Here is a 12,317-nt window from a genome sequence, read left to right on the forward strand (position 1 = left end):
TCAGAAGGATGTAGGTTGCAGTAGGTACTGGGAGATGAAGAAGCTTGCACAGGATAGAGTAGCATGGAGAGCTGCATCAAACCAGTCTCAGGACTGAAGACCACAACAACAACAACAACAAATTCCTTTTAGCAGTCATGTGGATGACCTCACACTTTTCGTTATTTAGGGTCAACTGCCACTTTTCGCACCATTCACATATGTTTTCTAAATCGTTTTGCAATTTGTTTCGATCTTCTGATGACTTTATTAGTCGATAAACAACAGTGTCATCTGCAAATAACCTAAGACGGCTGTTCAGATTGTCTCCCAAATCGATTATGTACGTAAGGGACAGCAAAGGACCTAAGACACTACCTTGAGGAACGCCGGAAATCACTTCTGTTTTACTCGATGACTTTGTGTCAATTACTACGATCTGTGACCACTCTGACAGGAAATCACAATGGTTCTAATGGCTCTGACCACTATGGGACTTAACATCTGAGTTCATCAGTCACCTAGACTTAAAACTACTTAAACCTAACTAAGGCCATCACACAAATCTATGCCCGAGGTAGGATTCGAACCTGCGACCGTAGCAGCACCGCGGTTCCGGACTGAAGCGCCTTGAACCGCTCGACCACAGTGGACGGAGAAATCACAAATCCAGTCACATAACTGAGACGATGTTTCATAAGCACGCAATTTCACTACGAGCCGCTTGTGTGGTACAGTGTCAACAGCCTTCCGGAAATCTACAAACACGGAATCGATCTGAAATTCCTTGTCAATAGCACTCAACACTTCATGTGAATAAAGAACTAGTTATGTTTCACAAGAACGATGTTTTCTAAACCCATGTTGACTGTGTGTCAATAGACAGTTTTCTTCGAGGTATTTCATAATGTTCGAACACAATATATGTTCCAAAATCCTGCTCCATATCGACGTTAACGATATGGGCCTGTAATTTAGTGGATTACTCCTACTACCTTTCTTGTATATTGGTGTGACCTGTGCAACTTTCCAGTCTTTGGGTACGGATCTTTCGTCGAGCGAATGGTTGTATATGATTGTTAAGTATGGAGCTAAGGCATCAGCATACTCCGAAAGGAACCAAACTGGTATACAGTCTGGACCAGAAGAATTCCTTTTATTAAGTGATTTAAGTTGCTTCACTACTCCGAGGATGTTTACTTTTACGTTACTCATCTTGGCAGCTGTTCTCGATTCGAATTCAGGAATATTTACTTCGTCTACTTTTGTGAAGGCGATTCGGAAGGCTGTGTTTAGTAATTCTGCTTTGGCAGCACTGTCTTCGACAGTATCCCCATTGCTATCGCGGAGAGAAGGCACTGATTGTTTCTAGCCACTGACATAGTTCACATACGACCAGAATCTCTGTGGATTTTCTACCATGTAGGGGTGGACATGGTATCCAAGGATTGATGTATACTAATGTTGCCGGCCGGGGTCGCCGAGCGGTTCTAGGCGCTACAGTCTGGAAACGCGACCGCTACGGTCGCAGGTTCGAATCCTGCCTCGGGCATGGACGTTTGTGATGTCCTTAGATTAGTTAGGGGTATGATGACCTTAGAAATTACGTCTATAGTGCTCAGGGCCATTTGAACCACACTAGTGTTCATCCATTGTGCCTTTCACAATGACGAGATCACCCAGCTAATGCTACTAGAAAGTCCTCCGCACTATACCGCTCCCTCCTGCGGCGTGGACCATACCCCTTATTGTTGCAGGGTGATTGCTTTCAGACGTATCTCCCCGCACACGCCAAGGGTCATTTGTCTGATGTAGCATGAACTCGATTCATCTGAAAAGGTCACCTGTTGTCATGCAGTGGTCGTACAGTTGCGATACGTCATGCAGATTCCAGCCCCTCTCGCCGATGGACAGCAGTCAGCATGGGTGAAACTTCCTGGCAGATTAAAACTGTGTGCCCGATCGAGACTCGAACTCGGGACCTTTGCCTTTCGCGGGCAAGTGCTCTACCATCTGAGCTACCCAAGCACGACTCACGCCCGGTACTCACAGCTTTACTTCTGCCAGTATCTCGTCTCCTACCATCCAAACTTTACAGAAGCTCTCCTGCGAACCTTGCAGAACTAGTACTGCTGAAGGAAAGGATATTGCGGAGACATGGCTTAGCCACAGCCTGGGGGAGGTTTCCAGAATGAGATTTTCACTCTGCAGCGGAGTGTGCGCTGATATGAAACTTCCTGGCAGATTAAAACAGTGTGTGTGGTGTCACCGCCAGACACCACAATTGCTAGGTGGTAGCTTTAAATCGGCCGCGGTCCATTAGTACATGTCGGACCCACGTGTCGCCACTGTGTGATCGCAGACCGAGCGCCACCACAAGGCAGGTCTCGAGATACGGACTAGCACTCGCCCCAGTTGTACGGACGACGTAGCTAGCGATGCACACTGAGGAAGCCTCGCTCCTTTGCCGAGCAGATAGTTAGAATAGCCTTCAGCTAAGTCCATGGCTACGACCTAGCAAGGCGCCATTAGTAACATTGCATGTATCTACAGAGTCTCACTTGTATCGCCACAATCTCCAGATGTACCAAAAGGATGGATTAAAGTTAAGTATTCCAGAAGCTACGTACTTTTCTTTATAGCATTCATTACGCCATCCTGCTTTAACTTAGCGCGTGCCTTTCGGCTTCCTCTCATTGTGTCTAGGCTGTCTTGTCTAGACACAACAGTGTGCCCGAACGAGACTCGAACTTGGGACTTTTGTCATTCGCGGGCAAGTGCTCTACCATCTGAACTACCGAAGCACGACTCACGCCCGGTACTCACAGCTTTACTTCTGCCAGTATCTCGTCTCCTACCTTCCAACTTTACAGAAGCTCTCCTGCGAACCTTGGAGAACTAGCACGACTCACGCCTCGTCACCACAGCTTTAATTCCGCCACTGCCTCGTCTCCTATCTTCCAAACTTTACAGAAGCTCTACTGCGAACCTTGCAGAACTGGCACTCCTGCTAAAAGATCATTACCGTTGGTCTGAAAGAGTTAGTTCTGCAAGATTCGCAGGAGAGCTTCTGTAAAGTTTGGAGGGTAGGAGACGAGATACTGGCAGAAGTAAAGCAGTGAGGACCGGGCGTGAGTCGTGCTTCGGTAGCTCAGATGGTAGAGCACTTGCCCGCGAAAGGCAAAGGTCCCGAGTTCGAGTCTCGGTCGGGCACACAGTTTTAATCTGCCAGGAAGTTTCATATCAGCGCACACTCCGCTGCAGAGTGAAAATTTCATTCTACAAACATCCCCGAGGCTGTGGCTAAGCCACGTCTCCTCAATATCCTTTCTTTCAGGAGTACTAGTTCTGCAAGGTTCGCAGGAGAGCTTCTGTAAAGTTTGGAGGGTAGGAGACGAGGTACTGGCAGAAGTAAAGCTGTCAGGACGAGGCGTGAGTCGTGCTTGGGTAGCTCAGTTGGTAGAGCACTTGCCTGCGAAAGGCAAAGGTCCCGAGTTCGAGTCTCGGTCGGGCACACAGTTTTAATCTGCCAGGAAGTTTCATATCAGCGCACACTGCGCTGCAGAGTGAAAATCTCATTCAGGAAACATCCCCCAGGCTGTGGCTAAGCCATGTCTCCGCTATATCCTTTCTTTCAGGAGTGCTAGTTCTGCAAGTTTCGCAGGAGAGCTTCTGTAAAGTTTGGAAGGTAGCAGACGAGATACTGGCAGAAGTAAAGCTGTGAGTACCGGGCGTGAGTCGTGCTTCGGTAGCTCAGATGGTAGAGCACTTGCCCGCGAAAGGCAAAGGACCCGAGTTCGAGTCTCGGTCGGGCAGACAGTTTTAATCTGCCAGGAAGTTTCATATCAGCGCACACTCCGCTGCAGAGTGAAAATCTCATTCAGTCAGCATGGGTTTCAAACATTCGCTGAATGGTCGTTGAGGAGACACTGCTGGTGTTCCCTTGGTTCATCTGGGCGGTCAGTTGCCCAAGACTTACTTGACCTTTCGTCCGTACACGTCTCTGCAGGTGTTGTTCGTCCGTGTCATCAACAGCTGTGGTGTGCGTACTGTAAGACCTTCGGTAGACACACCATCAGATTACTTAACTTGTCGCTCTAACGAAGTAGGCGAGTGTCAGCAATATGTCTCGTGGTCTTATCGTGGCGTGTTTATCTTCTGCCGTTAGGTCAGACGGTAGAAATGCCACTTGCACGCTTAGAGTAGCAGATTGACGGTGACCAATTTTAAACAGAACTTGATTAATTTTGACACACATTTATTAAAATAATAACAAGCATAAACATCACGTAACTTGATTCTGGATGCTATTTACAATTGACAATCTGTAGTTCCTTTGGTCTTGGTATGTTAATCTTAATTTCACATATCTCTGATACTTGACAAAGTGTTTGTACATTTATCTTCATGGCTATGGACAGGAATATGATAACCTTCTTAGGTGCAGACTGAAACTTGACCACAGACTAATGTAGACTGGTACAGACTGGTGCAGACAAATGCAGACTGACTAATCAGAGGTCTGTACACTCGTTATAACATCTCACGCGTTCAGGTATCACTGCGCGAGTGTGATCTGCGAGGAGAAAAGGTTCTACGTCAGCAGCAATCTCATAGGCTGCGTTACATATTAATATGCGGATCGGCGGAAGCAGAATTTGGTCCGTCTCTAAGGCAGCGCCATCTCGTAGTGCGGAGACGGACGAGCGCTGCGTCTGTGCTGTTGTGCTTAGTGGGGCGCGCTCTGGTGGGAAAGTTGTGTACATGATGACTACGCAGAACTATGGACACAACAATGGCCCATGGTGCATCGCAGTTGCCTCGACGCCAACTTTGGATGGCATCACTTTGCCATGAACGATATAGTCTAACCATGGTGGCATGCAAACAGTTTACAGACTTATTCATTTCGGAAATGCTTCCGCCATTGACCCAAAACCAATGATAATGGCGTTTTGGACGTCAGGTAAATTGCTCAGTTTCTGCATTACGTCAGCGACTGCAGTGTTATAGTGTCAGCAGGCGAGACGAGTTGGTTAACGTGGACGTGGTGCTCTACGAGTTGTGTGACGTCACCTCCTGCCATTTCTAGTGGAGAAGCTATTTCGTCACTTGAAACACAAAGTAAATTCTGCGATATTTCGGCAACGTGCCACATAAAATCGAACCAGTAGGAAGCAAGAACGCTCCCTCTGTCACAAGCGGAAAGCAAGACGCCATACTGTATTTGTCATGTTCTGATGAAGCACATATTCCTTGAGTTTTATGTTATAAGAGTACGTTACACGCTAGGAATGTACGCTGTTTCTAAGCACCAGCTCTTTGAATGTCTAGAGGACGAACCGTTATTGCCGGCCGCTGGTGGCCGAGTGGTTCTGGCACTTCAGTCTGGAACCGCGCGACCGCTACGGTCGCAGGTTCGAATCCTGCCTCGGGCATGGATGTGTGTGTTGTCCTTAGGTTAGTTAGGTTTAAGTAGTTCTAAGTTCTAGGGGACTTATGACCTCAGCAGTTGAGTCCCATAGTGCTCAGAGCCATTTGAACGAACCGTTATTGGTACGATTTATTGTGATAAAATAACGGGAAACATCGTATTGGTGGTTAAAGAATTTAGGTATTTAGATATTTAGATATTTTCACGTTATATCTGTCGTGTAATGAGAGCGTGAGCGTGAAATGAGCGGTTTCTCAATGCGTATGATCCCTTAATGGGCTGACGAAAGCGGCTTGCACTGTACGTCTGTAAGTTACAGAACGTCCGTTAATTACGTTAGGGGTTTTCTTTACAATTTGAACCCCCTCGTCCCCCCTTGGTAAAATTTTGTAAGATGTGCTCAAATTGACACCCCCCCCCCCCCCCCACACTCGCTTGCACTACGTGAGTCGAGTAAAAATACGTAAAAAAGACATTTTTTAGATTTGTTTTCAACATTAATTGAAACACCTTAATAAAATCAAGTTTAATTTATAAAGTGTATTAAACAGCGTTTTAACACTGTACTTTAAACACGCTAACTCTAAGTAATATTAGGATGGACGAACAGAGGAAATGGTATTTGAGCAAATCCTGAAAAATTTACCTTTTATTGGTATATTAAATGCATTGAATATGATTGAACGTCTACTTACTTTGCAGATGAAAGAAAACATTATTTGTACCTAGCTTTGAAGCGGATGATTATGTAGCGTTTCTCTCTCTTGTTTAACATGATCAGTACAAGAATTCTTGTTGTTAAACTTCAGCTTAGCTTTCTTCCACAAACGTTTAGCTCGGATGTGTGTTTCAACTTATCGACATTCCGCTTAACATACACATTGTAAGAGTTTTGATGTAAATTCATACTGAATACATTAACATCAGCTCTATATGCTTTGCAGAACACTCAGACTGCCTTAGTGACACTCATTGATTTCGACCAACGTGGCAGAGAACTCCCCAAATCAAATTCAACACTTTTGCGGCACTTGCTTCAAATCTGCCAAGGTTCAGTTCAGAGAAGTCATAAACACCGCTGGGCACTTTAGTATTTTCTATGCTCCGGATTAATTACATAAACAAAACATTATCCGTTATAATAATGTATATTCCTGAAATTAAAATATCTTGACGTGAGATATTCATTGCTCCCTCCTTCTTTAAATGAGATTTGATAATTGTGAGATTTTGCCGGACCACTCCTGCTCACACTACTCCCCCCCCCCCCCCCCCCCGCTTATTCCCTTGTTAAAAAATGGTTCAAATGGCTCTGAGCACTATGGGACTTAACTTCTGAGGTCATCAGTCCCCTAGAACTTAGAACTACTTAAACCTAACTAACCTAAGGACATCACACATATCCATGCCCGACGCAGGATTCGAACCTGCGACCATAGCGGTCGCGCGGTTCCAGACTGAAGCGCCTAGAACCGCTCGGCCACAACGGCCAGCCTATTCCCTTGTTTTGGCGTCTTCGGAGTATCATGTTTTCACATGCCTCAAGGCAAATATGAATGAAATTAAAATTTCGACGTACCAGTAGGCGCAGAAGGAGGTTCTGCAACGGGTGAAGAAGGTGGTGTGCGAGTTCTTCGAGGAGGGCATAAACAAGCTTGTGTCACGTCTCACCACATGCACTGGATGGTGATCATGTGGAAAAAATAGCCAACACGTGTATCAAAAGTAGTCTGGAATTCTGTTCCGATACACTTTTTCTAAAAAAAAAAATATATAAAAATCAATTTGGATGAACAGAGTATAGCTTTCTATACGAAAAACGACTGACATCTACTTAATATTATTACTGAGACGCGGAAGGGTTATTCTTTTTTTCGTTTACACAGCAGATCGTACCAATAGAAAATTGATAGGCACAAAAGAGGAGGAGCAATAAATTACATATCCCATACGCCTTTTCTGTTTGGTTCCTCTACTGTTGCATCTCGTACGTCCTCAGTCGGCAGAAATCAGCAAATATCAGAAACCTATGACCACATAGCGTACGTGGGGCGCCCAAAAAAAAAAAAAACGGAATTATCTTTTAAAAGCTATATATTTTCAAATTGTTTGCAAAACAACAATGTCCCCTTCAAAATCCTCTTCATTACAACTGATACGTTTGTCCCACTGTTCGCAACATTTTTTTTGTAGTCGCCTTTAGAAATTTCTGACGCTGTCTGAGGGAGAGGAAGGGGAGACTGTGAGCGGATTGTTATATTGTCAGGTGACTTGTAAACAATGGCGCCCGAGCGCCTTCTCCTCCTATAACAATGCGGCATCCCTTGAGCCGTCCAATGCAGCTGCGTGTGCAGCAGCCGAGCTCTGCGCCAATACTGATTACGCACTGCTATTTATAGCTTACAAGTAGCCTTATCGGCGCCTTTGTGCAACCGGAAGTGCACAAAATATCCGGCAGCGGTTGAGCACAGCCAGCACCGCTGCTGTTACCACAGCCAGATTCTGAACTGCCGCCATATTTCAAATGGCTCAGAGTTGCGCAGCAAATCATGCGCTGCGACTCACGCAGATGCCCAGAAATACCTCACACAGACACCCATAGCTTTTTTTTGGGGGTGTTCTGAACTTTACATTTTCGAAGAATGATACTTCCTGACAGATTCGTGCTTGGGTAGCTCAGTTGGTAGAGCACTTGCCCACGAAAGGCAAAGGTCCCGAGTTCGAGTCTCGGCCCGGCACACAGTTTTAGTCTGTCAGGAAGTTTCATATCAGCACACATTGCGCTGCAGAGTATCTCATTCTGGAAACATCCCCCAGGCTGTGGCTAAGCCATATCTCCGCAATATCCTTTCTTTCAGGAGTGCTAGTTCTGCAAGGTTCGCAGGAGAACTTCTGTAAAGTTTGGAAGGTAGGAGACGAGGTACTTTCAGAAGTGAAGTGAGGACGGGGCATGAGTCGTGCTTGGGTAGCTCAGTTGGTAGAACACTTGCCCGCGATAGGCAAAGGTCCCGAGTTCGAGTCTCGGCCCGGCACACAGTTTTAATCTGTCAGGAAGTTTCATATCAGCGCACATTGCGCTGCAGAGTATCACATTCTGGAAACATCCCCCAGGCTGTGGCTAAGCCATGGCTCCGCAATATCTTTTCTTCCAGGAGTGCTAGTTCTGCAAGGTATGCAGAAGAGCTTCTGTGAAGTTTGGAAGGTAGGAGACGAGGTACTGGCAGAAGTAAAGCTGTGAGGACCGGTGAGGACCGGGTGTGAGTCGTGCTTGGGTAGCTCAGTTGGTAGAGCACTTGCCCGTGAAAGGCAAAGGTCCCGAGTTCGAGTCTCGGTCCGGCACACAGTTTTAATCTGCTAGGAAGTTTCATATCAGCGCACACTCCGCTGCAGAGTGAAAATCTCATTTTACGGAGAATGATGCTGCGTAACATGGTTGTGGGTGGATAACAGCTACTATAGTACGTTGTGGTGCATTTAAAGATAAGCTTGGCCCTGAATCTTTCAGCACATGTGACGTCATTGCTTACCGCTTTTCTGGTCAACCCAAGGATTTTAATAGCCCTCTTCTTTTTACCTACTTGATTCTCTGCTGCCTTCACTCTTTCGTCTCTCAAAGCTGCCCATTCTTCTTGTATTATATTCTTTCCCCTGTTCTTGTCAATTGTAAAAATTTGGGAATTTGTGGTAAGTTCCTATGGGACCAAACTACTGAGGTCATCGGTCCCTAGGCTTACACACCACTTAATCCAACTTAAACTAAATAACTCTAAGGACAACACACGCACCCATGCCCGAGGGAGGACTCGAACATCCGACAGGGGAAGGCGCGCGAACCGTGGCAACGCGCCCTAGATGATGTGGCTATCCGGCGCTCCATGGACATTGGAACATCTTATTTTAGTTCAAATATGCCTCTAGTTGTAACGTCTCATAATGCAGGTAAGGCGAATGAGACTGAGTCGACAATGTATGGTTTAAAGGTGCTGATGTGTGTAAAAGTCTAAAAATAGTTGCTGATTTCGCAATCCCATTTAAATGCAAAGCAGTCGCACTATGTACGACTTGGTTTTATATTTCACATTTCTCAAGCACATACATCACAAACAACTGCAATTTTCCGTATTAGTTATTCATTTTTGGTCCACTAAAGACACAGAATTTTTATCTGGTCAACTTATCGGTATAAGGACAGATGCAGACAAATTCACAGATTTTCGCAGTAAGGTTGCTGCGTAATCGTGACTTACTTACTTTCATAGTAGAAAAAAAATGTCTTTGACACACAGCTATGGGTCGAAATATAGCAGCACTTTTGCAACCTCAATATGGAGACGTAGAAACTACTTGAACAAAGCAATGTAGACGTCCTGGACAGCTCATGGGCAGGGACGCTTTCAACTGAAACTGCTAACGGTCTCGAAAACTTTTACAAAGTAGATGTAACACTGGCAGTCTCCTCAAAACATTTAGCAAACTGTCCGTGCAATACTTTCGTGGCCAAAATTAATTGTCAAAACTTCCTGTTTTCTGTAACGCCAGTGACCTTTGAGAACTGGACTGTGTTCTTCAGAGCCCACTTCTACAACACAGTTTTCTTTTTAAATGCGTCCCCGTCGAATTAAAGCGAAGTTGTTTCTCACCGTACAATGTCTTCCCGTGAGCAGTGTGTGGTGAAGTCCACTTAAAATACGTGATCTGCAATTCATTCTAGATGTTCTAATTTTCGTTGCTGCACTCATTTCTGCTCCATAAATTCAACAAGCCGGCCGCTGTGGCCGAGCGGTTCTAGGCGATTCAGTCCGGAACCGCGGTGCTGCTTCGGTCGCAGGTTCGAATCCTGCCTCGGGCATGGATGTGTCTGATGTCCGTAGGTTAGTTAGGTTTAAGTAGTTGTAAGTCTAGGGGACTGACAACCTCCGATGTAAAGTCTCTACATCTACATCTACATCCATACTCCGCAAGCCACCTGACGGTGTGTGGCGGAGGGTACCCTGAGTACCTCTATGGGTTCTCCCTTCTATTCCAGTCTCGTATTGTTCGTGGAAAGAAGGATTGTCGGTATGCTTCTGTGTCGGCTCTAATCTCTCTGATTTTATTCTCATGGTCTCTTCGCGAGATACACGTAGGAGGGAGCAATATACTGCTTGACTCTTCGGTGAAGGTATGTTCTCGAAACTTTAACGAAAGCCCATACCGAGCTACTGAGCGTCTCTCCTGCAGAGTCTTCCACTGGAGTTTATCTATCATCTCCGTAACGCTTCCGCGATTACAAAATGATCCTGTAACGAAGCCATTTGAGCCATTTGAAATCCAACAACAGAGAGTTTTAAATCGAAAAATCGTTCCAGGCATGTCCCTTGACATAAGCAGCGTACTTGTCCGTAATACACAGGGTGATTTTGTCCACCGTGTACAAACTATAGGGATCGATCGATGAGAGGATACGGAACTAGAAAGGTCTGATGGACTTATGTCCGGAAATGCATGGTTTCCATGCTGGAGTTCATTTATTCAATCATACGTTGTTACAGAGACAGCGGTCTAATACGCGCTTACCGCGCAGCCACGGTAACAGTATGTGTTGAAAATACGAGGGCCGTTCAGAAAGTAACCTCCGGTTGATTTAAAAAAATACACCAAGTTAAATAAAAATATTTTAATATATACATCTTACAACTACATCTTTGCACTATTTTTCTACATAGTCTCCATAGCGATTGAGGCACTTATCGTATCTCTTCACAAGCTTTGAAATTCCTTCTGCATAAAAATCACCCGCTTGTGCCTGGAGCCAGCCTGTGACCGCATCTTTGAGCTCTTCGTCGTCATCAAACCGCTGTGACCCGAGCCATTTCTTCAAATGCATGAAGAAGTGATAATCACTTGGCGCCAGGTCTGGGCCGTTGTTCTGCGAGCAGAGTGAGGACGGGCGTTATCGTGCAAAAAAACGATACCGGAAGTCAGCATACCACGGCGTTTGTTCTGTATAGCCCGTCGTAACTTTTTTATTGTTTCACAGTACACGTCTTGATTAATGGTCGTACCACGTTCCATGAATTCAACCAACAACAACACCCCTTTGGCATCCCAAAACACCGTTGCCATCAGTTTTCTGGCAGAAAAATCTTGCGAGGCTTTTCTTAGTTTGGTAGGCGAATTTGGATGTGCCCACATCTTTGATTGTTCTTTTGTCTCAGGGTTCACGTACTTAATCCAGGTTTCGTCACCGGTCACGATTCTGTTTGACAATGGTTCTCCTTCGTCCTCATAACGTGACAGAAAGTCTAATGCAGAGGCCATTCTTTGAGTTTTGTGGTGGTCGGTAAGAATTTTGGGCACCCATCGTGCACAGAACTTACGGTAACCCAATCTTGCTGTCACTATCTCGTACAAGAGAGTCTTAGAAATCTGTGGAAAACCAGTAGACAACTCCGACATTGAGAAACGTCGATTTTCACGAACTTTTGCATCAACTGTCTGAACGAGTTCGTCAGTCACCAATGATCGTCTACCACTCCTCTCTTCATCATGAACGTTTTCTCGTCCACTTTTAAATAAACGTACCCATTCACGGACAACTCCTTCACTCATAACTCTTGGTCCGTACATGGCACAAAGCTCACAATGAATAGCTGCTGCAGAATATCCTTTGGCTGTAAAAAACCTTATGACAGCACGCACTTCACATTTGGTGGGGTTTTCTATTGCAGCACACATTTCAAACTGCCACAAAAACTAAACTAGCGCAAGTACGACGTTCACTCGACCACGGCTTGATGCCGACTGACCTGTTGAGTGCGTGAACGCACAGATGGCGTCGCTACTCCCCCCACGACCCGCACTGTGACCAATCGGAGGTTACTTTCTGAACCGCCCTCGTAGTTTCCATGTGTCTCAACACATG

The 12,317-nt window shown here is 45.5% G+C and overlaps 1 protein-coding gene and 2 non-coding genes across 3 annotated transcripts in view; all 3 read left to right on the forward strand.

The window, feature by feature from the left end:
• The window catches only part of LOC126424694 (luciferin sulfotransferase-like), a 79,916-nt gene that overhangs the window by 7,335 nt on the left and 60,264 nt on the right, over positions 1-12,317 (forward strand). The window lies entirely within an intron of this gene.
• Positions 8,078-8,152, forward strand: Trnas-cga (transfer RNA serine (anticodon CGA)). Its single transcript has one exon. It is a non-coding gene; the product is annotated as a tRNA-Ser (tRNA).
• Positions 8,679-8,753, forward strand: Trnas-uga (transfer RNA serine (anticodon UGA)). The gene has a single exon. It is a non-coding gene; the product is annotated as a tRNA-Ser (tRNA).

The sequence above is a fragment of the Schistocerca serialis genome, chromosome 10 (genome assembly GCF_023864345.2).
Source record: "Schistocerca serialis cubense isolate TAMUIC-IGC-003099 chromosome 10, iqSchSeri2.2, whole genome shotgun sequence".
Classification (NCBI taxonomy): domain Eukaryota; kingdom Metazoa; phylum Arthropoda; class Insecta; order Orthoptera; family Acrididae; genus Schistocerca; species Schistocerca serialis.